Source organism: Camelus dromedarius, chromosome X (assembly GCF_036321535.1).
Source record: "Camelus dromedarius isolate mCamDro1 chromosome X, mCamDro1.pat, whole genome shotgun sequence".
NCBI lineage: Eukaryota > Metazoa > Chordata > Mammalia > Artiodactyla > Camelidae > Camelus > Camelus dromedarius.
In genome coordinates, this window is record NC_087472.1 from 48,754,351 (window position 1) to 48,782,340 (window position 27,990).

The window sequence follows — 27,990 nt, forward strand, 5'->3', positions numbered from 1 at the left end:
TTGCTGGTGGAGTATCTTGACTCAACATGATGTTGGCTGCTAAAGGTTGGTCTGGCTGTGGCAATTTCTTAAAATAAGACAACAGGGAAGTCTGCTGCCTTGATTGACTCTTCCTTTCACAAATGGCTTCTCTCTGGTACGCAATGCTGTTGAATAGCATTTTATTCACAGGAAAACTTCTTTCAATATTCTTCTTTCAACCCTGCATTTGTTTTATTAACTAAGTTTATGGAGTATTCTAAATCCTTGTTATCATTTCAACAATCTACATAGAATCTTCACCAAGAATAGATTCCATCTCAAGGAACAACTTTCTTTTCTCATCCATAAGAAGCAATTCCACATCTGTTAAAGTTTTATCATAAGATTGTAACAATTCAGTCACATTTTCAGGCTCGTCTTCTAATTCTACCTCTCTTGCTATTTCCATCACATCTGCAGTTACTTCCTCCACTGAAGTCTTAAATCCATCAAAAGTCATCCATGAGGGTTGGAATCAACTTCTTCCAAACTCCTATTCCTGTTCATATTTTGACCTTTTTTTTTTTCAGGAATCGTAAATGTTCTTAATGGCATCTAGAATGGTGAATTCTTTCCAGAAGGTTTTCATGTTACTTTGCTCAGATCTACAGATCTCAGGAACGCTATCTATGGCAGCTATAGCCTTATGGAGTGTATTTCGTATAATAAGATTTGAAATTCAAAATTACTCCTTGATCCATGTGCTGCTGTGTTAGGAGGCACGAAAACAACATTAATCTCATTGTAGATCTTCATCAGAGTTCTTGAGTGAGTAACCAGGTACATTTTCAAGCAGCAATAATATTTTGAAAGGAATCTTTTTGTCTGAGCAGTAGGTCTCAACAGTGGGCTTAAAATAGTCAGTAAACCATGTTGTAAACAGATGTGCTAGCATTCAAATTGTTATTTCATTTAGAGAGCAGAAGCAGAGTTAACTGAGCATAATTCTTAAGGTTCCTGGGATTTTCAAAACAGTAAATGAGCATTGGCCTCAACTTAAAGTCACCAGCTGCATTAGCCCCTCACAAAAGAGTCAGCCTGTCCTGTTAAGCTCTGAAACCAGGTATTGACTTCTCCCTAGCTATGAAAGTCTCAGAAAGCATCTTATTCCAATATAAGGCTGTTTCATCTACACTGAAAATCTGTTGCTTAGTGTAGCCACCTTCGTTAATGATCTTAGATCTTCTTGATAACTTGTTGCAACTTTTATATCAGCACTTGCTGCTTCACTTTGCACTTTTATCTTGTAGAGACAGCTTCTTTCCTTAAACTTTATGAACCAATTTTAGCTAGCTTCAGACTTTTCTTCTGCAGCTTCCTCACCTCTCTCAGCTTTCATAGAATTGAAGAGTTAAGAGCTTGCTTTGAATTAGGTTTTGACTGAAGGTGTGCCTACCCCACTAGTTTTCTACTAAGAATGCTGGTAAGGAAAATAACAGGCCAATTATCTTAGTTTATAGAAGAAACAACCAAAGAAATGACTACAGGTTTCACCACTGATAATGGGTAATTTTGGAGTGGTTCTTGGGCTAAAAGCAATCCCAAAGGACCATTTACAATACTGGCAAAAGACCCCAGAAGATTTCTAACTGCTATTTGCAGCATTTCTCAATCTCAATGTCTTGACTGACATGTATATCTACTGTGAAGTATGTCATAAAATCTTTGACACTGATAGAAAAAATAACTGAATAATCACTTACATCGATACATAAAATAATAAAATTTGCAAATAAGTTGCTTTTCAGAAAGTAAAGCAAATTAAATATAACCTCTATAATAATGTTCCTCTCCCTAACATGAATTTTGATATGCTTCCCTTAATGGAAGAGAAAGGTGGCTAGCATACCAGTAATTGTGCACCATCCTCAGTGTGCCCATAGCAGCCTGTTTTATATTTATGAACAACATATGTCTCTCATGCCAGAGGAGAGTTTTAATAATCAGTCCAATAACAAGATGACTCTAGTCCTTTCCAGCTAGACTCTTGAGCTCTGTTTTTTGGACAGGTTAAAGAGTATCAGGCTTGACTTGTGAGAGGAATCAAATAAAGTAAAATGTAACTCTCCTTAAGAAGATGTTTAGACAGACATGTACAGGAACTCATTTAATGAAAGGAATATATCCTTTTCCTTCTCCCCACAAGATTAAAAACAAAACAAATGCAACATCTCCACTTAAGACGTAGGGCATTATCAAATTCTCAGAAGTTTTGAAATTTAATAAACTCATTGCTCTTGTATAAAAGCCTTTCCAAATACCTGAGTCAATCCCCTGAAGAATTCCTTCTTGTGCATGTGTAGGCGTGCACACACACACACATAGCTATATATATATATATGTATATGTGCCTCTTTCCCTTTTGAAATCTTTAATGGAAGGATTAATTACAAATATGATTCACCCTACTTACAAAACAAAATTTAAAAAATTATTATTATAGTTAATCTGAGATTTTATGTTGTTATAGGTCTATTGATACTGCTATACTCTTCCATTTAGTGAGTAAAAATATAAATTGGAGGACAAAAAAATTAGAGAAAATATTTTTTAAATCTCTAAGGAATATCTAGGGAATAAAAATCTTTACATGGAAAAGAGTTATTTTGAGTTCCATAGAAAAGTCTTAATTTTACCAAGAAAAAAAAAAGGGAGAGGGAATATTATGAATAATTAATAATATAATTATGGATCGAATGTAAATATATTTTAAAAATAGAGGAAGAATTATTTATAGAAGTGTGCGTGAGTGTGTATTTGCAGTAACTCAAATCTTTGGGGTTATTTTTAGAATAATTTTATATAATACAGTGATGAACTATTTCCAAAGTAAATAAAATATGCCATGCTTTAAAATGAATAGTCTTCTGATACACCAATTGTAAGAAACATGGTTTGAACTCCTTCTTTTGTGTGAGGATTAATTTCAATGAGCCATTTAAATGCTCTCAGGACATTATTTAAGCATGACTGTTTAAAAGCAAAGAAGTTGTGGTATATTTATACACTGGAATACTACTCAGCCATAAAAATGATAAAACAATGCCATTTGCAGCAACACGGATGGACCTGAAGAATGTCATTCTAAGTGAGGTAAGCCAGAAAGAGAAAGAAAATACCATATGATATCACTCATATGTGGAATCTAAAACAAACAAACAAAGAAAAAAACAAATGAACTTATTTGTAAAACAGAAACAGACTCACAGACATAGAATACAGACTTGTGGTTGCCAGAGGTGAGGGGGGTGGGAAGGGATAAACTGGGAGTTCAAGATTTGCAGGTACTGACTGGTATATAAACAAGTTTATACTGTATAGTACAGGAAACTGTATTCAATACCTTGTAGTAGCTTATGATGAAAAAGAATATGAAAATGAATATATGTATATCCATGTATGACATTGTGCCATACACCAGAAATTGACACAACATTGTAAACTGACTAAACATCAATAAAAAAAAGCAAATAGATGGAAGAAGAGGGTGTGGATGTGAAATGACAAATGATTGACAAAACATTGAAAAATGTTGCCTTCTTCCTCTTGCCTTTCCTCCTTTAACAGCAATCCTGGAATGACAGTGTGATTATTATTTCATGTTATAATAAAAATCCCAGTCACCTAAGAAAAGCAATTAGAAAGATGTATCAGAAGTAGTTTCTGTGATTTTTTTCCAAAATGAATATATTTCCATTGAATGAAGGCAATATAAATACAAAACAATATAGAAAAAAATGTTAATAAAAAAGTTGGAATCACATACAATGCCACCACACAGAAATAACTACTGTTAAGGTCTTTTTGCATATATTTAAGGACTTAAGTCTTTACTCATATAAATAATAACTACATCATCAAATAGATCACATTATGTATGCTGATTTTATCACTGGAAAATTTATTTTGGGCATCTATTGATATAAAAAACTATTGATTGTTATCATTTTTGATATCTCTTTAATGGGTATAGAGAATGCCATTATATGATTGTTTCATTGTCTAGTTAAACACTTTCTTTGATGACTATTTTGGTTGTTTCTAAATTTTCAATTCAAGTAGTAGCTTTTACAAACATTTTAGACGTACAATGCTTTCTTATAATGAAAACTTGCACAAGACTCCCCAAATTCAAAATGTAATCTTTTAGATGCTCTTGGTTTTGTTTTGTTTTGTTTTAGATGCTCTTGTTGAAGCAGGAAATGGGATTCGGAGTTTCAATTTTTCAGCCAATTCTTCCTTTTCCTCTCAACTGGAAAAATCCACTGAAGGGGCTCCATGATCCCACACAATGTCTGTGTAGCTCTGGGCACTGAGAGTCTTAAAAACCAATGTTATAAAACATACTGCATTCAATTTTCTTGTGCATAGATCTGTATGTACTTGTATAATTATGTTTAGGAGATAAAAATGCCTAGAAGTAGAACTGCTGAGTCGATGACTATTGCAGTTTTAATTTTGATATAATTTGAAAATTTCACTCTAGATAAGATGTATCAATTTATACCCCTCCAAAGATTCTTGATATTTATTTGCATATATGTGTTAATTGGTGAGTCTGAACATCTTTTTTATGTATACTTACCACTTGTGCTTAGTACATAATACATGCTCAATAAATATTTATGGGATGAATGAGTGTATAGGTTTTCTTCTGTTAATTGCTCTATTCATTTTAATATTGCCATTTTCCTCCTTTGTATTGATGTATATAAAGAATTCTTTTGTAGCAAAGATATTAACCTCCTCTCTAACTTTCTTTCTTTCTATTTTCCTGATAAACTTTTTAACATTATGGTAGGTTTTTTTGTTTGTTTATACTTATGTTGAATAGGTATATTTACCAATATATTATGGTTTTCCCTTTTGTTTGTCTTGTGTTCAACACCCTCACCTTCAACTAATAAATAAAATATTCAGTTACACTTTTTTGCATTTTTGAATATCTAAAAAGTGATCTATATTCATGGAATAAAATCTGAGGCCTTCTATAACTTAACACAAAACATCACTTTGTTGGTATATGAATTTAGTGACAGTTGTCTTAATATATGTATCATTTTGATATGCACAGCATTTTGCCTTGGCTATTCCACTAGCAAAGTGTTTATCTTTCTTAGTTAATATTCTTTTTCAAGCACTGGGCTCCTGCTGTCTGGAGTCTGAATGTGTGTAATAAAATAGTCTCATCAAATGGCTTGAGTAGCTGAATTTGTTAGAAAAGCACGATTAGGTTGGGAGGGGTTATCAATTAATTTCATAGCAAAGGCAGAATGACCACTTCACTAAAACTCCTGCAGGGCATATATCAAATCACAACTGTGATTCTAAATTGCAATTATTATAAGTTTAGAAAGTACCAGCATTTAGGGGATAGTTGAAAGCCTTCAAGGCTTTCTTTCAGACAAGATGGGGGTGTAACATAGGCAAGCTTATCAGCAGAAAAGAAAATAAAAATTTCCCAGTTTTAAACTCTTACTAAGTAATGTGTGCACAGGGTGTTTTGTACTGAAAGGAGAACAGATGTACAGATGTGATATAATCAATCAAGTGTGTAAAGGGCACCTAAAAAATGTTTAAAAATTTTTTTTCTCTGTAGCATTCAAGAAATGAACTAGTCAAAGTTTTGGCTCCAGAGAAATATAGATATAAATACAGATATATATATAGATATAGATACAGATACAGATATAGATATAGATATAGATATAGAACATACATACACGTATACATATATATATAAAGTTGAGCCCAATCCCTGATGAATGTGATTTCTTTATTTCCTTCCCTTCAAATGTATGTCTATGTTATTGCTCAGAAATACATTATATGATATTACCATTTTTATTAGGCACAAATTCTACTGGTGTGGTATTTGGAGTTCACCAGCCTTCCTAATAGTATGTGAGGTCAGCATCTCAAAAGAAAAACTAAGATTTCATGTGGATCTTAAAGGATGGCCAAGTTGTCAAAGAAGGTATGGATAAATAAGTCATTGGTGAAACCATTGACTTCACTTTGAGACAGGTTATATATGAGAATTGTAGGGGAGGAAGGAGTCTCCAGCTTTTTAGGCTAACTGATGATGGTAACACTGACCACAGTAAAGAAGTGTGTGAATTGGAGAGAAAGAAGAAAGACAAATTCAGTTATTAGACATGTTGAGTTGAAGTAACAAAGCATCCAAGTGGAGATGTCTTTTAGATAAGTGGGACTATTTCACTGGAAATTGAAGACAGGATTAGCAGTAAAAGATGAGTATTGAAACTGTAAGAATGGGTACATTTTCTAATGTTAAGGAGAAACAAAGAGAAAATGATGAGTTCAATGAGAGTGAACAATAACCCCCTTTTAATTGGTTGATGATCTTACTTTTTTTTACTGCATGTGTGTATTCAGACACTGTCAATGTCCTTCTACTGGCTATGTGATAACAGTGGCTCAGGAATATCATGGTGGAATGTTTTCTTATTTTTCTACATTGAAGTTCATATCACATTTCTGGAAAGCCAAAATAAAATAAAGTAGATCAGTGTTTGAAAATTGGAAATAGGCCTATTTGTTTAAAATAACATTACTCTGTTACTAGTAAGTACTTGATTGAATAGCTAATCTTTGACACTGAGTAGTTTAAGAAAGTTAGATCAATAAAAAAGACTTTTTGAATCTATCATCATTTACTTGAAATTTTCAAATGTTCCTGAATCAGCATTCATTTCAACATTGCTGACCTTATAGAACAATAAAGATTATGTGGATGAGAAGTACCTGGGGGCTTACATTCTTGGTCCAAAATCAGCAGGAAACTCCATATACCAAAGATTTATTTGGTGCCAGATAACAATCTCATAGCATGCTAGGGATCTAAGATAGTGTACACTGGAGTTTTTCTTTTTATTTCTTTCACTTTTCATCATGATAGTCAGATCTAAGACTGTCTAAGCAGTTTTCTGAATGATATACAGTTTTCTATTATATAATTCTGTTAAGTTTTCCTGTGTTCAAAAGTGACACCCTAATAACCATGATTATTATCTTGCCCTCCATTTAAAGGACTCTATGGATATATGCCCAGGAGTGGAATTGCTGGGTCATATGGTGAGTCTGTTTTTAGTTTTTTTAAGGAATATCCATTCTGTTTTCCATAGTGGCTACACCAAACTACATTCCTGCCAACAGTGTAGGAAGGTTCCCTTTTCTCCGCACCCTCTCTGTGTTTATTATTTATGGACTTTTTAAAATGAGTACTTTAATTTGAAAAGATCCATGCACCCCAATGTACTGTTTACAATAACCAAGACATGGAAACAACCTAAATATTCATCGACAGATGATTGATAAAGAAGATGTTGTATATTTATACAAGGGAATACCACTCAGTCATAAAAAGAATAAAATAATGCCATTTGCAGCGACATGGATGTTCCTGGATAATATCATTCTAAGTGAAGTAAGCCAGAAAGAGAAAGAAAAATACCATATGATATAATTCATATGTGGAATATAAAAAAAGACACAACTGAATTTATTTACAAAACAGAATAGACTTACAGACATAGAAAACAAACTTATGGTTACCAGCAGGGAAAGTGGGTGGGGAAACATAAATTGGGAGTTTGGGATTTGCAGATACAAAAAAAAAAAAAAAAAAAAGAACCCTGTAGACACTGCACCAGGAAATAAATTAGTGAGATTATAGTTCTAAATCACTGTAGTTCACTATTGACATTTAGGTTTACCAAGTAATTTATAATAAACAAAAACTCAAGCTTACAATAATCTATTATCAGTGAAAAGTTTATCTTGAGAAGAAGATGAACATTTTAAACTTCAGGAAACATTTTGGTCCCTGCTGAAGGGAAAAGAATGTAGCTGTCATTTTCACTAGGACAAATGGATTAAGTAGAGAAATCACAGTGGAAAGATTATTGCCATAAAAACAGACTCTAGGTATCTTAAATTCTGCTAAGATTAAAATCACATGTCTTTTTATAGATTACAGTCTTTCACTGTGAAACTACATGAAACGGGGAAAGAAAGCTTGTAAAAGGGAACCTTGAGACTGTACAGGCCTTGATTCCAATAGGTGTTTAATAAAATGGAACATCAGAAAAATAATATGCTTATTTTAAGAGAAATTATGAATAAACATTGAAACATAAATGAAAACTCTTAAATCACCGTTATTGTCCAGGGATAATGCTAATAATACATGAAAGGAAACATCTATGTGGTGCCCATTCGTCTCAAAAAAGTATATGGTTTCTCATTGTAAATGGTTTCTTTTATTACTCCAGGTAGAGTAAGAAGTAAGACTTGCTAGAGAAATTGACCATTTTAAGAAATTAAAGAGATTAAGTTTTGATATATGTACAAAAATCTTGCAAATAATATAAAGAGATAGTTGGTGAAAAGTAAACAGAAAGTATTGAAAAATCTCATTTCATCGTAGAGGAATCATATCTCTTTATGAAAAGATGTATTCTGGGGATGGGAGAGTCAGTACTTAGTAAACAGAATTAGATGCTCAAGGAGGATTTTGGAGGAACTGTGGATAGTGTGGATAAACTCTTTTCCAAGAGGAGGTAAATTCAGCTAAGTAGAAGCTGTTGCTTTTTGAGTAGTTTATGCAATCTAAGGACCATTGTTGAATTGCTAAAGAAGGCACAGGGTGTTTAGAGGTATGTGGAGAAACAGAAAGTGAAATGAAGAAGCTGACTTATTGTAATGAACTTGAGGCAAAATGGAGGTCATCTAATGAGAATTTTAAGAAAATTGTTCTGATGCTAACCCTTATCTCTCTCTAACATGATATCGTTAATTAAAAACACTTTCTAATAAGTCATAAAATTGAATCATTTTCTTTAGAGAGACAGTATAATATTGAATTTAGCTTGAGGATGAAAATGGAGTGAGAACGAAGGTTCTACATCAGAGTCTGATTGTAACTGAGTTATACACATGGGTCTTTGCCTTTATAGTGGCTATAGCAAGGTGTGAGAGATATTATTGTTTATGATGTTGAACAGGGAGTGTCTTAACATTTATGCTTCTGCTCAAGGAAGGATCTATTTTTTGTCTTCTGTTCAGTTTTTGTTAAAATACAACTTTGTTGAGGTATAATTAACATACATGTATTTGGCTGTTGGACACATAGTCTGTTGACATATGTGGTCACAAATGCTGTCATTTCTCTTGGGTAAATGCCTAGGAATAGGATGGCTGGACCATAGGGTAGATAGATGTTTACATTTATAAGGAATTGCCAAAAGGCTTCCCTAAATGATTTTACCATTTTATATTCCTATCACTAGTGTATTAAGGTTCCAGTTACTCCACAAAAAGATCCATTTTAAACTCAGATTTTCACCGGAAAATGCCTTTGGTAACCAAAGAGAGCAGAGTAAAGTGATCATTCATTCACACATACTCAAATATGTACCAAGAAGACGACTAAGAGGACAAACTGAACACATGGAGAGCATGAAGTTTAGAAAGGGAGAACCATTCCAAAGTTAGTCATTAAAATAGGCAATCCACATGTAATAGGAATAATATTTTGAAACGCATGAGGAGCAGGGGCTGATATATCTATGAGAAGCAGTTAAAAGTACATGTTAGGGAGCTTGATTGCCTGAATATATTTTGACTTTGCCACTTCCTGGGGAAATTTCTTAACTTCTGTATGTGTCAATGTCTTATCTGTAAAATGGAGATGAGTATCTATCTTGTAGTATAATAATAATGATAAAAAGAAGGAGGAGGAGAAGGAGATGAAAGAAGAAGAATAGGAAGAAGTAGAAGAGGTGGTAGTAAAAGCAATAAGGAGATACGGTCAGGGTGAGGTTTAAGTTAATTCATTGCAAAGTTAACTCATTTAGAAGAGTGCTTGACTTATAAAGGGGCTCAAAAGTTTTAGCTCCTAAGTTCTACTAAACTGGGTAAGTTAAGAAAGGAAAGTATTTTTATTCAGCTTTTGACATTCAAAATTATCTTCTATAGCAAAACAATGGGCTCGAAAACCAAGGCTTGTTGAAAGAACACTTGATTATCAAAATATATCTAATGTCTCAGGAGCCAATTATAGAGAACTCAGATAATATAAATTCCTTGTTAACTATAGAGAAGATACACCTCTTTCCCTCTAACAGCTACACAAGGAGACTTGCTACCTTAATGTAGGAGGATATTACTTAGAGACTGGGGAGTCTGGTTGGTGACCACAGTAATGAAATTCCAAGGCTGCAGAATGATTAATAAAGAGGGTAGGTACTGGATATTCTTTGTTGCTGAGCAGAATTTGTTCTACCTTCTTTTATGTTCTTCCCTTTTTCATAGTGGCTGGAATCCTTGGAATTACATTTTGAAGACTATTTTGCACCTAAGGATCTGGATATGATTTATATTCTGTCATTGAGATTCAGAGACATGATAATTGTAAGGTAGAAGGGTGGCAGAAGAAATTCTTCCTCTGGCAGTAGTAGAAATCTGAAACATGAGAATTTTATTGGAAGTAGAATATACATTTCACTGCCAGTCCCCAGTTTGGGGACTGTGGGGCAGCTCAAATATTAGCAGTGATTTCCTTCACTTTCCTGATTACAAGATAGTAATAGCAATTCCTTGACCTTCCAGCAGAGTGGGTGCAGCATAACTTAAATGTTATGGCAGCCTCATGGTATTAGCTTCTCTAACCCTTCCAACAATTTTATAAGCACAAAATTCCCTGTCATAGATTTCCTTTTGCTTGAAATACCTATAGTGGTTTCTGGTTTCCTGAGCTAGATCCTAATTTATACTGGGAGCTGCAAGAATTTAGCTTCTCTAAACTGTGCATGGTGGTCTCCCAGTGGAGTAGACAAAGACAAAGAATTCCAGTATAACTTCTTAGTGGGATGAAGAGTAGATAACTAGGAAGCCAGAAGATGTGCCATGGGTACGATTATGGTGATGGGTGAAGTAATCACAAAGCAGAAATTTGAGGTAAGTCTCTAAGTCTAGCCAACGATGTGTCAGAGATTCAGAAGACTTTACAGTACAGATGAGAGCCAAGATGTAGTCAAAGATCATCAATGGACCATGAAAAACCTAAGAGATGAGATCACAAACTTCACACATGAACGCCAGCAGAAGGAACAGTCATCAAGCAGACAATGTCAATGATGTAACAGAAGAACAATCAGGGGACATTATGAAGATCTGGGGATTCCTTCATTCAAGTGCCATAAAGACACAATCTTCTTCTCATACCCCAGAGAAAGAGGAAGGGAAAATTATGAAAATCTTGACCTTTATGTAAAGAGACAGAATCATTCAGAAGAGACTTTTTTAGCCAATCTTGATAAGAAATTGAATTTTGAATCGACTGATTGTTCAAATTGGAAGGAGAATGTTTAAATCAGAAGAAATAAAACTATTATTAATTAGTAAGTCTAGGTGATCCATTCAATCCAGATGGGCAGGGATTATAAATAAACTACATTGTCTCTGTACATCTGAGTGTAATGTGAGTAAACTTGTGACTTTGTAACACAGCTAAACATATTACAGTGAGCAAAATCTGTTTAGTAATCACTATTTAAAAGAGAAATTAATGTAACTTTTGATTATGCAAAAACTAATACATTTTTATAAATAGTGCCAAAGCCTAGTTAAAGAACTCCCTTTTCCACCGGAGATGGAGTAACAGGAACCAGATTCATTCTCCCACTTGAAATATCTAACAAAAGCAGACAAAATATAAGAAATGATAATTTTCAAGACACAGGTTATCAGACAGCAAGGCCAGTGATCCCTAAAAGATGGAAAACAAATGAGGCCAGTTCTGTGATTCCTCCAGTCTATTTCTTATAAGGCGTTTCTAAGCCACAGCACAGAGAAGAAGCCCAGCAGACTCTCTGGGCTGAGGGGATATAACTGACAATCTGGAGTCATCTAGCATTTAGAGTTCACAGAACTAAGTACCGAAAACTAGAGAACCACACAGAAATAAAAAACCCAAAATCTGTAGAGGGTTCGTCTCAAGTATGTAACGAACGGCTAATTAGTGCAAGTTTGTTGAAGAAACTATTTGAGGCCAGGAAAAAAAAGTTTTTTAAAGGATTAATGAGTATAATGTCCAATATTAACACAATGTCAGGAATGGTTTTCCCACTGGTCAGACAGGGAAATTCCAATATTCACAGAGAAGAGTCCTGAGGAAAGTCTGCAAGAATAGTGAGAAATAATGAGCCCTAGACTTCTTAATAAGTCTCCAAAGCAAGACCCCAAGGTATCAAACTTTTCCCTACAACCTAACTACATTGCAGACCAAACCTCAAGAAGACTTATAGGAATACAAAAATAACTAACACCCAGTGAGGTATAGGAAAGATTGAACACATTAAATGGATAGCTGGAAAACAAGAAAAGACCCAAATCTAATTTTTAGAGATAAAAGTTCAAAAGTTTAAGATAACAAATTACATTGGATTGGACATTGCTGAAGAAAAATCAGTGTATTTGAAGACATAACAATGAAAAATATTAAAAGAAAAACATAGACCCCACATGCCCCAAAATGAGTTGTGCATCAGTGAGCTGTGGGAAAACTTCAAGGGGCATAATAAATTTTAGGTTAATCAATCAAACATTAATATAGGTACTATTGAGAAGAAGCTTTTCAGATGGAATTAAATTTACTAATCTGCTGACAATTAAAAAAGGGAGTTTATCCTAGTGATCTAAGTGTAGTTACATGAGCCCTTAAAAATTTTTTTATTGAAGTATAGTCAGTTTATAACATTGTGTCAATTTTTGGTGCATAATGTTTCAGTCATACATATACATACATATATTCCTTTTCATATTCTTTTTCATTATAGGTTACTACAAGAGATTGAATATAGTTCTCTGTGCTATACAGTACAAACTTGTTTATTTTATATATAGTAGCTCATATCTACAAATCTTGAACTCCCAATTTATCTCTTCCCACACATGAGCCCTTAAAAGCAGTATAGAAAACAGAAGTGTCAGTCAGAGAGAGATGCCAGAAAGGGAAGTTGGAGATATTCAAAGCATGAGAGAGACTTGACCCACCATTGCTGGATGGAAGTTGCATGGAAACCATAAGATGGAAGGTGAGCAACCTCTAGGTGCAAAGACCAATCTCTGGCTGACAGTCAACAAGACAATGAGCGCCTTAGTCCTACAAACACAAGGAAATAAATTCAACCAACAACCTGAATGAGCTTGATGTAGCTTCTTCCCAGAACCTCCATGAAAGAGCCAAATCTGGCAGATACCTTAATTTCCAAATTATGAAACCTGGAGCAGAAAAACCATGCAAGCCAAATTGGACTACTGACCTATAAAATCATGAGATTAAAAAAATTGTTTTGTTTTAATCCTCTAAATTTGTGGTGATTTTTTTAAGGTAACAAAAAAACTCACTAATAAAGTACAAAGGAAAAGACAAATCTCTATTTATAGTTCAATATTTCAATATGTCTTTCTGGATAATTGACAAAGTCATAAGTATAAAATCAGTAAGGATATGGTAGACTTGAGTAAGACCATCAACCAAGAGGATCTAATTAACATTTATAAAACATTCCACCAACAAATAATAGAATTCACAGTCTAAATAAATGATGTTATTAATCTGTTGCCTTTGGTTACTAAAGTCATTTACCAGTGGAGACCTGAGTTTTGAAGAAATCCTTTTGTGGAACAATTGGAATCCTTACACACTGCTGATGAGAATATAAAATGGCACAGTCACTTAGGAAACTAATTTATTGGTTTCTTCTAAATTTGATTATTCACCTACTCTGTGGCCCATCCATTCTACTTCTAGGTGTTCATCCAAAAGAAATGAAATCATGTGACCATATAAAGATTTGAACATGGACAGTCATGACAATTTTATTTTCAAGGGGAAAAAACTGGAACTAACCCACATATTTATCAATAAGCAAATGAATAAACATATTGTGATATGATCACACAATGGAATAATCTTTAGCAATAAAAAGAAATTAATTAGATATACCCAATAACAAAGATGGATCTGACAATTAGACTGAATGAAAGAAGCCAGATAAAACAGAGAACATATTGTATGATTCTATTTATATAAAACTCTACACAATGTAGTGTTATCTACAGTGATAGAAAGCACATCAGTGGTTGCATGAAGAAGGTTGCGTAGGGAGGGATATGAGTGAAGTTTTACAAAGGGTCAGTACGGATCTTTTGAGGGTGATGAGTTCTTCATTCTTTTGATAGTGGTGATAATTTCATGGGTGCCTACATATGTCAAAACTTATCAAAATTTATGCTATAAATATCTGCAGTTTATTGTATGTCAATTTTACTTCAATAAAACTGTTTTTAAAAATCCATGCTATTAGGTATTGATCATCCCAGAATGAAATGAAATGAGACAGAAGTATGTAGGACATTTAAAAAAAAATTGTCACCATATGGAGGAAAAGTCCGGATAGAATCAGAATAGAGTCTGCTCTTTTGGTCCTACTGCTTAAGAGCTATCACCAATTGCTTAGAGTAGAAATTGGAAATTAAAATTAACTGTACAATAGAGTTTTCAGAGTTTTGTGATATCATCTTGCATCTTTGTAAGTAAATACATTATAGAATGTATGTTGTTCTCATTCCTAAATAATTGTTCTTAGTAACGCCAATAACTCATTTTGATGTCTTTCTAAATTAAAAAAATCTGTCCCTCTTTCTTTGACTATCTTTGTGCGTGTATGTGGTGGCCCCTCCTCGACTCTTTAATGCAGTAGCTAACCTATTGTAGACAATAAGCTATTTTTGTAAGATACATTTTTGTCTAAGTGAGCTATACATAATGTCTATATGAGAAAAAAAATCCAGTTTGGTAGACAATTTATCTGTTCAGTTCATAGTTCCCAGTAATTATCAACATAATAACAAAAGCGGGGAAGGTATAGCTCAAGTGGTAGAGTGTATGCTTAGCATGTGTGAGGTCCTGGGTTCAATCCCCAGTACTTCCTCTAAAAATAAACAAACCTAATTACCTACCCCCATCAAACTAAAATAATTAAATAATATAATAAAAATAATAAAAAGTGGATTCATTAATGCTTAGTACTTTGTTTTTAATAGAGAAGAAAAATCAATAAAACTTACACTTTAAGTGACATTGCTCCTTTGTCCCATGGAATTTTTACTGAGAAAAATATGGTTGTCCAACTAGCATCCAAAATGAATTACAAATTGGATGTTTATAAGTTATTCAAATTTCGATGTTCCCTTATAATAGCAGTTCATTGAATATCATAAAAATAGAAATATGTAGCTAAACATTTTGGTTACATTAATTTTATATAATGAAACACATCAATTAAAAAGGATGCTGAGCAGAAAACAATTTCAAGAGATAGTCTTAAGTGAAACAGCAAATTACATTACTTTGTGTATAGCATCTTCTCTTCTTTTGTAAATTCATATAGATCAAAATGATGCACAAAGATTTATATGTCATTGACTCATGTAGCCTGCATATTAAAAAGCTTTGGTAAAAGATAAAATAAACTGTGACCAAGTTCTTATAAATATGTTTAAAATACACTCTATGATAGTCACAGTTTCTTCTGTCATAGAACCTTTTAAATGTTCGTTTAAGTGGATCAGTGCAAGAACTGGCATATGGATATAATGTGATTTAAGAGGATCTAGGAAATCGACTCCTAAAGCACAAATCACTAAATAGTAACAATGAAAACAACAGCAGCAGCAACAAAACATCGCAAGCGCCACATCACACACACTCTACTTCTCATTCTACAAATTGTCCATTTACTTGGTCCTACTACCTGTGCTTCTAACAAGTGATTCACAGAGAGGAAAATTCAGCTTATTTTAAAAAGAAAATAGTTTCCGGGAAAGTTATATGTCACTAAAGTCATTGCAAGGTGTATTTTTTAATCTATACAATTACACCTATTGAAACATTTACTGCATATCCACTATATGTCTGACGCTATGCTGGGGTCAGGGATACAAGGATAAATAAGGGTAAATAAGATGCATTCTTTGCCCACAAAAACATTACAGTCTACTGTAGAAATAGGCAAAAATAGATAAATCGTAATATACGGCAATATGTAGGTGCTCTGGAAATTCACACAAAGGTCATCTACTCAAATATGTATGTGTCAGGGAGGCAGACTGGGGAAATTCAGAGATGAGAAGAGAGTCAGGGAAGTCCTGTTACATGAGATTTCTCTTCAAATTACTTTTGAAGGACAATTAAGAGTTGAAGAGGCAAAGGAAAGGGGGCTACTGGGGATAGCTTAGGTAGCTACCCATTCAGAGGCTAGAGAATCTGGCACATTTGGGAACCTGCAAATAGTTGACTATGACTGGAGTTTAGAGTGTGAAGAAGAAAGCAACAGTGGGGAGAGATGAAAGTGAAAAACTTCACAGCATCAAGGCCATAAAGGCCCTTGTATTCTTAAGGAGTTAGGACCTCATCTAAATCTGGTATCTCCCTTCCAGTAATTCTTTTTAAGAATAATCATTAGGAAAATGAAGACCAGGAGAAAGGGTATAGATCAAGTGGTGCAGCATACGCTTAGCATGCACAAGGTTCTGGGTTCAATCCTCAGTACTTCCTCTAAAAATAAACAAACAAATAATTAAGTAAACCTAGTTACTTCTCCCCCTCAAAAAATAAATAAAAAAAATTTAAAAAGAAAAAAATGAAGACTTTTATGGGGAGAATGAAAGCAGCATTAGTGTTTATTGAGCATCTGCTATTCCTAGTAGTAATAAAGAAACTAGGTCCATGTTTGATATTTGAATGTGGACAGCATCTAGGCTCTAGTGCTTCCCTTCCCTATCATAGCATATCTGGTGATATAGATAAGGAAATCTGCATTTTTCTTGGGATCTTGGCTCTTGTGGGAATTTGATTCTCACAGCTCTAGTCTGCAAGTGGAACTCTTCTTCAGCCCTGATCTCTAGCCATTACATAAGCCAAAGCAGCTCTCTGCTCTGCTCTTGCCATTCTGGACCAGCTTATACCTGTCTGGCCTCTATGCAAAAGTTCCTTGTAAGAATAATAAAGTTTCCTGCAAATTCTCAAGGTGTGTGAAGTGTCACCAGTCTCAGTATCTGATCTATTAACTGGATAAGGTTCAGCCTACCCTCATGCAAGTGATCATAAAACACTGAAACTGTTTAAAGATTTATCATATATAATCTTATTTATTTATCAATACAACCATTTGAGTTTGCTATTCTTATTTGTTATTTGCAGAGGAGAAAACGAATCTTCAGAGAGGTTGCTTAATCTGTCCAAGGCCTCACAGCTAATACGTGTCAGCATCAGGACTTGAATCCAGTTCTGTCAAAATCCAAAATCCCTGCAGAAAAGAGAAGACCTGGGTGGAGTGTCGAGGATCATGAGTTTGCATGTCTAGAGGTAACATTTTCTTGATCTGCAAATTGAAGAAGTCTGGAAAGAAAAATAAATAATTGGTAAAGCCCTATTGGCAGTAATCCATAGGAAAACTGTAGTGGTGTGGATCTAGTCTAGTCAGAATTTTTTTTCTGAAGTTGGCATGAGAGTTAATAAAAAGTGTCAGTGACCAAAGTCATTCTTAATAGGTTCTGCTAGAAAAGTAACACATAGTTCTTCCCTTTGGTCATTCTTTAATTTGTTATTTCTTTTTTGGCTTTGCCCAAAGAGAGTTCCGGCCTTTATCCTCCACTCCTGGGAGGCAACCTCTAAGTACTTGGAAGAGTCCAAACATAGGGACGTCTTTGTTTTGCACTGTGGGCCTTGTGGACCACACTTAATAGTTTACACTAATGCTATGACTCATAGTAGGCCATGTGATATCAGCCAGACCTCCAAGGAGTAGGGAAGATGGACACTGAGTTCACCCAATGGGCAATTAATCAATTAATCATTCCTACCTACCAAAGTCCCAATAAAAACTCTGGACACCAAAGTTTAGGTAAATTCCTCAGGTTGGCAATACTCTGAATACATTGTCACACATCAATGACAGGACAGGAGAGTACTATAGACTGAATGTTTATGTCTCCGTCAAATTCATATAGTGAAATCCAATCCTCAGTGTGCTGGTAGTAGGATGTGGGGCCTTTAGAAGGTGATTAGGTCATGAAAGTGTAGCCCCCAGGAGTGGAATTATTGTCCTTATGAAAAAAGACCCCAGGTGGAGGGTATAGCTCAAGTGATAGAGCACTTGCTTAGCATGCACGAGGTCCTGGGTTCAATCTCCAGTACCTCCAGTAAAAGTAAATAAATAAATAGACCTAATTACCAACCCCAAAAAAATAAAATAAAAAAAAAAGAAAAAAGACCCCAGAAATCTCTCTTTCCCTTTCCACCTTGTAAGATTGTAGTGAGAAGATGTCAGTCTATGAACCAGGGATCAGATCTCCAAAAGACACCAAATCTGCTGAAGCTCTGATCTTGGACTTCTCAGCATTCAGAACTGTGAGAAAGAAAATTCTGTTGTTTATAAGCCATCCAATCTACAGTACTTCTGTTATATCAGCCTGAGCTGACTAAGGCAAAAGATAGTATGTCCTGAGATCAATGGTAGTTTTTGTATTTGGAATCCTTCCAGACTCTGCCTTATGTATCTCTTCCTTTGGCTAATTTTCTGTATCAATTCCCTGTAATAAACCATAATAGGTTGCAATGAGTTCCATGAGTCTTTCTAGTGAATTAGCAAACTCAGAGTGATTCGGGGAAACTTCTAAAATTGTAGTGTCAGATGTGAGGGTGGTTTGGGTAGATTCTTCCTATAACTTTGTAATTGGTCCCTAACTGCTGTAGTTGGGGTCAGAAGCCTTAGGTTGACTTGGCTTTCTGGAAAACTGTGCCTTCAACCTCATAATTTAGCTAACTTCAAGAATTTATATGACTAAACTGCAATGCAGTCACTTCTGACTTGGGGAAAAGGATAGCAAGTACTTAAAAATTCCATCCATATCACAAATTTTAGCATTTGTTAATGACTTTTATACCAGAGGTATAAAAACAAACAGGTCAAACAGAGTCAGATTATTTTTAAATATCTAAATACCAAATGTTTCAGTAGATAATTAAATATTAGATAAATCTCACAGGAATTAACAGAAAATAACAACAAATTATAAAATACAAATACTTGTAGCATTTCATTACTTCATTTGGGAACAGTTATATCTTATTATTATAATATACATTATTTATATCCATAACCTGTTAGTCTATTATAAGCAACAGGACTTTATATTATGTTAAATTACAAATTATGCCACTAGAGTGTGCTAAAACATTTTCTTAGATTAGAAATTGATTTCTAAAATCAATACTCTTATAAACTGAGCTGAGCAAAAATTTCCATTTATTGCTAGGTTACTATTATAAAACATACTTGAGGAAAATAATGTAATAACATGAGTTTCCAAATTTTCTATTAAGTATCTTAGTTTTTTTACACCATTTTGTGATACCTATATGCTTCCAGATTATGAAAGTATTAGAAATACTAATTATAATAGCTATCATTTAGTGCAGCAATAAATAAAGCCCTGGTTTTCACATCATTTATTCTGCTGAAGGAAGCCAATATAACTAATTGGTAGCAGGGCTCAAACATCAAGGGAAATTAGTACATCAATAAAAAATGCATTAGTATTGTGTCAACGTGAGGTTAAAATATCACTTCTGGAATTAGGCAAATTTAGAATACAGATGGCAAATATTTCAAATTTTCACTAATTTGGTTTCATTCACAAGATTGGTAACATATAGAAGTATACTTATATTTACCATATACAGTCATCCCTTGGTATCCATGGAGGATTGGTTCTTAGACCCCTCATGGATATCAGATTCTCTGGATGCTCTGGCCCCTTATATAAAATGGTGTTGTTTTTGCACATAACCTATGTACATCCTCTTGTATACTTTAAATCATCTCTAGATTACTTATAATACTTAATACAGTGTAAATGCTGTGTAAATAGTTTCTGGCATGCAGCAAATTCAAGCTTTGCTTCTTGGAAATTTGTGGAAATTTTTTTCAAATATTTTTTATCTCTGGTTGACTGAATCCATGGATGTGGAACTCATGGATACAGAGGGCTAACTGTAAATGAACATAAAGCATAAAGGATTTTTAGAGTGAAGGAACAAAATAAGAGATAAAAATATGACTGTAGCCATGCTCTTTTTTTATGGAAACGTCTTGCATAACCTGAGGGGAATTCTGTCAGAAAGTAGCAAATGCAGAAAGATGAACAAAACAGGAACCCAACAGATAAGTGTATATTTTACTTTCCTGTCACACTCCACCCCTACTTGAATGCCCCACAAGACCCATGGAAAAAGACAAGGCTGTCATTCATACCTAGGTCTCTTTCTTCAAGCTCACAAATGTTTAAATACAGACCAGGGAACTTGTGAACGTGTGCATCTGTTGCTCTAGAGGAGAAAAGAGGCATACCTTGCCAGTAGATTCTGCTATTTCCAAACTTAATATGTTCACCAGAATTTAAACTGACCATCTAAATCCCAACCTACCACCAAGACTCAAGTGTATTCTGAAAATTCACTTCCTAATGAGGATCGCTGACCTGCAAAATTAGAAATGGGAGACAGGCTATAACAATAGATATAGAGGGGATTTTTAAAAATTAATTCTAGTAATAAATTTAGCTTAATAGATGCTATACCTTTAGTATGTGGATTTTAGAGGAAATTTTCTTATCAAAATTGCTTTGAATCAGGTAGAGGCAACAATAGAAAAAAATCGTAAAAATGTCAAAAAATGCCTCCCCCTCAATATACCCTGTCCAGATGATTTTATAGGTAAATTCTTTCAAAGATACAAGAGACAGATGATTCATAAGTCATTTAATTTTTCCAGAAGGTAAAGGAGGACAATTCCTCTTTTTATTTTATGAAGCAAATATAAATACCTTGATACTTACACTTGACCAAGAAAAAAAAAACCCTCATATTGATGAAATCTAAAAACCAAAGTAATTTATGGAGGTAGGCACAATAACATTAAATGTTAAGTAATAAAGCCCAAGAGTATATTAAAAGACTCATACATCATAGTCAAGGACAATTTAACCCATAAATGTGAGGATAGTTCAAAATTAAGAAATCTATTATTATAATGGTTATCCTTAACAGATCAAATTAGATAACACATGCATGCACAAAATTTTCCTCTAAATGGTGAGATAGTATTTGAGAAAATACACTCCCAAATTTATTCTACAAGGCCACCATTACCCTGATACCAAACCCAGACAAAGATCCTAAAAAAAGAAAATTATGACAAACACCTTTGATGAATGTAGATGCAGAAAAATTTTCAACAAAATATTAAAAAACCAAATTCAACAATATGTAAAAAGGATGATATAACATGATCAAATGGGATTTATTCAAGGTATGTAAAGGTGGTTCAATATTCACACATTAACCAATGTGATACACCACATTAACAAAACAAATATAAAAATCAGATGATCATCTCAATAGACAGAAAAAACATTTGACAAAATTTGACATCCATTCCTGATAAAATCTCTCACCAAAGTGAGTATAAGGGGGAACATATCTCAACATAATAAAAGACATTTAGGACAAACACACAGCTAACTTGATACTCAATGATGAGAAGTTAAAAGCCTTCCCACTAAAATCTGGAGCAAGACAAGGATGCTCACTCTTGCCACTTCTACTTAATATAGTATTGTAAGTTCCAGCCACAGCAACCTGACAAAAAAAAAAAGTAAAACATCATCCAAATTGGAAGGGAAGAAGTAAAACTGTCACTATTTGTGGATGACATGGTATTTTATACAGAAAACTCTAAAGTCTCCACCCCAAAATTATAAGAACTAATCAATGAATTCAACAAAGTTGTAGGATGCAAGGTTAGTATACAGAAATGTATTGCTTTTCTATATACTTATAATGAACTACCAGAAAGAGGGAAAAATCTTACTTAAAATGACATCAAAAAGAATAAAATACCTAGAAATAAACTTAACTAAGGAGATAAAATACATACACTCTGAAAAACCATAAAACTTGTTGAAGGAAATTGAAGACAATACAAACAAATGGAAAGATATTCTGTACTATTGGATGGGAAGAATTAACATTGTTAAAATGGCCATACTACCCAAAATAATCTACAGATTTAATGCAATCTCTGTCTAAAACCCTTGACATTTTTCACAAAACTAGAACAAATAATCCTAAAATTCATATGAACTACAATAGACTTCAAATTGTTAAAGTAATATTGAGAAAAAAGAACAAAACTGGAAGTATCACCATCCCAGAATCCAGACTATACTACAAAGCTATAGTATTCAAAATGGCATGGTGCTAGCACAAAAACAGACACATAGATCAAAGGAACAAGATAGAAAGGCAAGAAATAAACCCATACACTTATGCTCAGTTAATCTACAACAAAGGAGGCAGGAATATACAATGGAGAAAAAACAGTCTCTTCCATAAATAGCTATGGAAAAACTGAACATATACACATAAAACAATAAAAGTAGAACATTTCCTCATACCATATACAAAAATAAACTCAAAATGCATGAAAGACTTAAGTCTTAGATATGAAACCATTAAACTCCTAGAAGAGAACATAGGGAGGACTCTTTGACATAAATTGTAGCAGTAATTTTTGGATCTGACTCCTAAGGCAAAAGACATAAAAGCAAATATAAACAAATGTGACCTAATTAAACTTAAATGTTTTTGCACAGCAAATGAAACCACAGACAAAATAAAAAGACAAACTAGAAGAAGGGGGAAAATATTTGCAAGTGATATGACTGACAAGGGGTTAATATCCAATATATGTAAACAGCTTACACAACTAAACAGCAACAACAACAACAACAACAACAACAACAACAACAACAAACTCAATCAAAAATGGCAGAAGAGGGAGGGTATAGCTCAAATAATGGAGCACATGCTTAGCATACACAAGATTCTGGGTTCAATTCCCAGTAACTTCTCTAAAATTAAATACATAAACTTAATTACCTCCTCCTTAAAAAAAAGGGCAGAATAACTGAATAGACATTTGTTTTAAGAAGACATACAGATGGCTAACAGGTACATGAAAAGGTGTTCAACATTGCTAATTATTAGAGAAATGCAAATCAAAACAACAATGAGATATCACCTCACACCTTTCAGAATGGCTGTCATCAAAAAGTCTGCAAGTAAAAAATGTCGATGAGGATGTGGCAAAAAGGCAACCTTGTACACTGCTGATGGGAATGTTAATTAGTGCAACCACAATGGAAAGCAGATAATACTCAATGGTGAAAAGTTGAAAGCCTTCCCACTAAAATCTGGAAAAGACGAGGATGCCCACTCTCACCACTTCTATTCAATATACTATTGGAAGTCTTAGCCATAGCAATTAGACAAGAAAAAGAAATAAAAATGATCCAAATTGGAAGAGAAGAAGTAAAATTGTCACTATATGCAGATGACATGATACTATATATAGAAAACTCTAAAGGCTCCACACAAAAACTACTAAAGCTGATAAAAGAATTCAACAAGATAGCAGGATACAAGATTAACATACAAAAATCAGTTGCATTTCTTTACGCTAACAATGAAATATCAGGAAACCAGAGGAAAGAAACAATCTCTTTTAAAATTGCATGCAAAAAATAAAATACTTAGGAATAAATCTGATGAAGGAAGTGAGACTTACATGCAGAGAACTACAAAACACTGACTAAGGAAGTTAAAGGTAACTTAAAAAAATGGAAAGATATCCCATGTTTTGGATTGGAAGAATTAATATTGTTAAAATAGCCATACTACCCAAAGCAATCTACAGATTTAATATGAACCCTATCAAATTACCCAGGACATTTTTCACAGAACTAGAACAAATAATCCTAAAATTTATATGAAATCACAAAAGGCGTCGAATTGCCAAAGCAATACTGAAGAACAAGAAAGAGGCTGGAGGAATAACCCTCTCAGACTTCAGAGAATACTACAGAGATACAGTAAACAAAACAGTATGGTATTGGTACAAAAACAGACATATGGATCAATGGTACAGAATAGAGAGCCCAGAAATAAACCTACAGACTTTTGGTCAATTAATCTTTGACAAAGCAGACAAGAACATACAATCGAATAAAGACAGTATGTTCAGCAAATTGTGTTGGGAAAACTGGACAGCTGTAATGTAAAGCAATGAAGCTAGAACACTCCCTTACACCATGCACAAACTCAAAATGGCTTAAAGACTTTAACATAAGACAAGACACTATAAACCTCTTAGAAGAAAATATAGGCAAGCCACCATCTGACATAAGTCTCAGCAATGTTCTTCTAGGGCAATCTATCCAAGCAATAGAAATAAAAGCAAAAAAAAAAAAAAAAAAAGCCAAAAAAACCCCCAGAAGAATATAATCAAGGGAAAGTCGGCCAAAAGATAAAAGGAAAAGGAACCTCTAGCCCAAGGAGCTAGAGGAATATGGATATAGTCAGAAGTATGATAAGTGCATACTGACATAGGAGAGACATTCTTTTCCAGGTCTTAGCAGGGTTTCTGACTCACTCTCTCCTTAGAAATCTGAAAGAAACCACTGATATGGTGATGGGAGAGGGTGGTGGTGGCAGTAGTAATTACACAATTGTACCAAAGATAAATAAATGAACCTGAGACAATGCTGATTCAGCAAGGTCTTCACATAGCATGCAGAAGTTCCTCATCTCTAGTGAAAAATAGAGATGTGTAGAAGGGATAAGTAGAGTAACAAGCAGAGATCTATGTCAGGATGAAGATGTCTTAGACTAGGGATGGGTGTGGGGCTGGGCAAATGATTCAGGGATTATGCTGAATCAGCTGCTCAATAGCTAAGATTTCATCAGGGATACAGAATCCTCACTCACATATGCACCTCTATTGCCACAAAGTCAGGTGAGCAACTCCCCACCTTCCACATTTCCCCAGGTGCTCTCTTGTAAAGAAATTCATGGAAGGAGAAGTGTCCTGAACATAAGAATTCACAGAAAAAATAGGTTTTGGTCAAAAGAAAATGTTTCACTGAAGAATACTGAAATATGGTAAACTGACAAGTTAGAAGTTTTATCTATTTTTTAAAAAAATATTGCCATCCAACAAGTTGGGGATCAGAAAGATTGGATCAGTTATAGGAGATAGTTTTGCTGTTGCATTTATACCTTTCTTGTCAAATAGAAGGTCTATACCCTTGTTTCCTCTTACTCCAAGACCCAATAGTACATTATCCAATTAATGCCTATTGGAAGAAGAAATGCATCTACTAATTCAGAAGCAGTTTAGTACATTTGTTAAGCTTATTGGGCTACAGATTTGATTCCATTTATAAATAAGAAAGTTAATTAACATCCTCGTTCCTCAATTTCTTCAACTTAAAGTGGAGGTAATAACAGTATACATGACAACATGTAGAGCAATTTTCAACACGTGATAAATGCTTAATTAATACTACTTAGCGTTTTCTATTATTTTTTGCTTTAAGTGCTAGGAAGGCACTACAAGGAATTTCAATGGAGTGTAAATCACAGACACTGGATTGATTGATAGATAAGTGAATAAATGAGGATGGAGACTGGAAAAAGCACAGGGAAAGGGGAGTAGTCATATTTGTAGTCATAGTCGTAGTCATAGTCATAGTCATAGTATTAGCAAGTTCTGAGTGAAGCTAAAAGACCAGATGTTGTTGTTGATAATGAATAGAGGCAGTTTGAGGGGGAATTAGTTTGTGGAATTTAAAACTTCAAGGATTAAAAACAAATGTACAACTGAAAAGAAGGAACTAGCAATAGGTTGCAAATTATAAAAGGTAAACCTGCCTTTGGAGACTATATAGGTATAGATAATAAATTAAATTGACTTTTTGATATTAACACATTTATGTTTATTACTAGATCTAACCAAGAAATCTCTAAAAACAAGACTGTTAAGAAAGTATTTATGTCAGTGGTTTATCATGGTCTTGTTTCTCTTCCTTTCCCCTAGCAATTGTATCATAGCACTTCTTAGCCTCCCATTTTGTTTCCTAGGAAACTCTCACCTTAGACTGCAGAGTGGGTAACGTTTGATACGTGGTGCTGCAAATATTACTGCTGTCCTTAAAAGAGAAACAGGCTAAGGGCAATTTTATTATCTTTATTGATTATAGGATAATAGAATGTCACTTTCTAATGAAACATAAGCACAACTTTGGTAAATGACTAAGAATCTATATATACATGGTCCCAAAACAGCCCATTGAAACAATACCCACTGTTCTATTTAGAAAAACCTAAATTACTTGACTTTAAAAGTAATCTAATCATTCTTCAGAGAATACATTATGCACTCTTTTTAATTTACTGCATTCTACTAATTTTAGGATTTTACGAAAACAAAAGAGCTATATTTTAATTCTTGTTTAGTTTGTAAGTGGGTGGGCATCGTCCAAATTAGCATTTCTAAGTCAGTAATATCCTGCAAGCTATTTTAAAATAATGCCATTTATTAATTTCATGTATAAATACTTTATTATTTATGGCTCTATTTATTAAATTATGGTATAAGATCATAAATATATTTTCAACTATTAAAAAAATAAAAAATATTCTGTCTGATCATAAGTCCATGCTGTTTCAATTAGGAAAATAATGTGACTACAAGACAGCCATTGATAAAAATTCAGAAGATACTTAGAATATTTAGATCTCCACAAAATAATATATCTTGATATTTTAAGAAATAAAGTTGACAAATATGATAAGTTTGTAATTTTTTCTATATGTAAACTTATTTAACCCTCATTACTTAGTTTTATCATGTGGCATCTGTTCTTTGTTTTGTTATAAATTATATTCTCTTTAAAATCATTAAATATTTGATACCCCTGAATGATTTTACAAAGCCCTTTTGACTGCTTTATCTCCCATTTCATTTCCTTTAATACCTACACAAACTGGGAGCCACACAAAAATGACATTGTTGCCTTGACATATTACCATATTATAGACATCAATAATTCCCAAAGCCAATTCTCACTATGGTGATTGAAATTTCCAGGATGATATCAATGGCACTTAAAAGATCTGAAAAAGTGATAGATTGTAAAGGTTGTACTTTAGCAATCTAATTCAGTACCATAAGGACATGAAATAACTCACCAGTATATCCTGATAAGGAATCTAACAACCTAACTGACTTTTCAAAAATCCAGACACCTGTTGAATGACTCTCTGAGGACAAGAGCGCTATTTGTGATATTCAAAGGGAAGAATGAGCTAAAATGAAAAATAACTTGGTGAACTGTATATAAATAAACACACTACAGAAATATCTATAAATTCCATAGTACTAAACAAAGCATCAAATTAGCCATATGTACTGAAGCTTATAAAGTAAGTGAGGTTTAAAAATTTTTGAGGGGGGAGGTTATATAGCTCAGTGGTAGAGTGTGTGCTTAGCATGCACAAGATCCTGGGTTCAATCCCCAGTACCTCCACTGAAAAATAAAATAAAATAAATACAAATATTTGGGTCATTATTAGGTACATTTCTCTTACTGGTAATTTAAATTCTTAATAAGTGAGATATAGTCAGATAATTTTCAGAGTTTTTCCATCTTACCTTAATAATGTAGCCATAGATATCAATAAAAACAAAAAAAAACTTTAAATCTCAATACTTTATGACATTTATGGGCGTGACTCTGTTAAAAATAATGTGCCTGTTATTTTACTCATATGTCTTCTACTTTCATAAAATAACATTTTGCAAATTAGCTCCTTTCACTATTTTTTAAACATTTTTATTGAGTTATAGTCATTTTACAATGTTGTGTCAAATTCCAGTGAATATATATATGTTCATGTATAACTTTCATTAT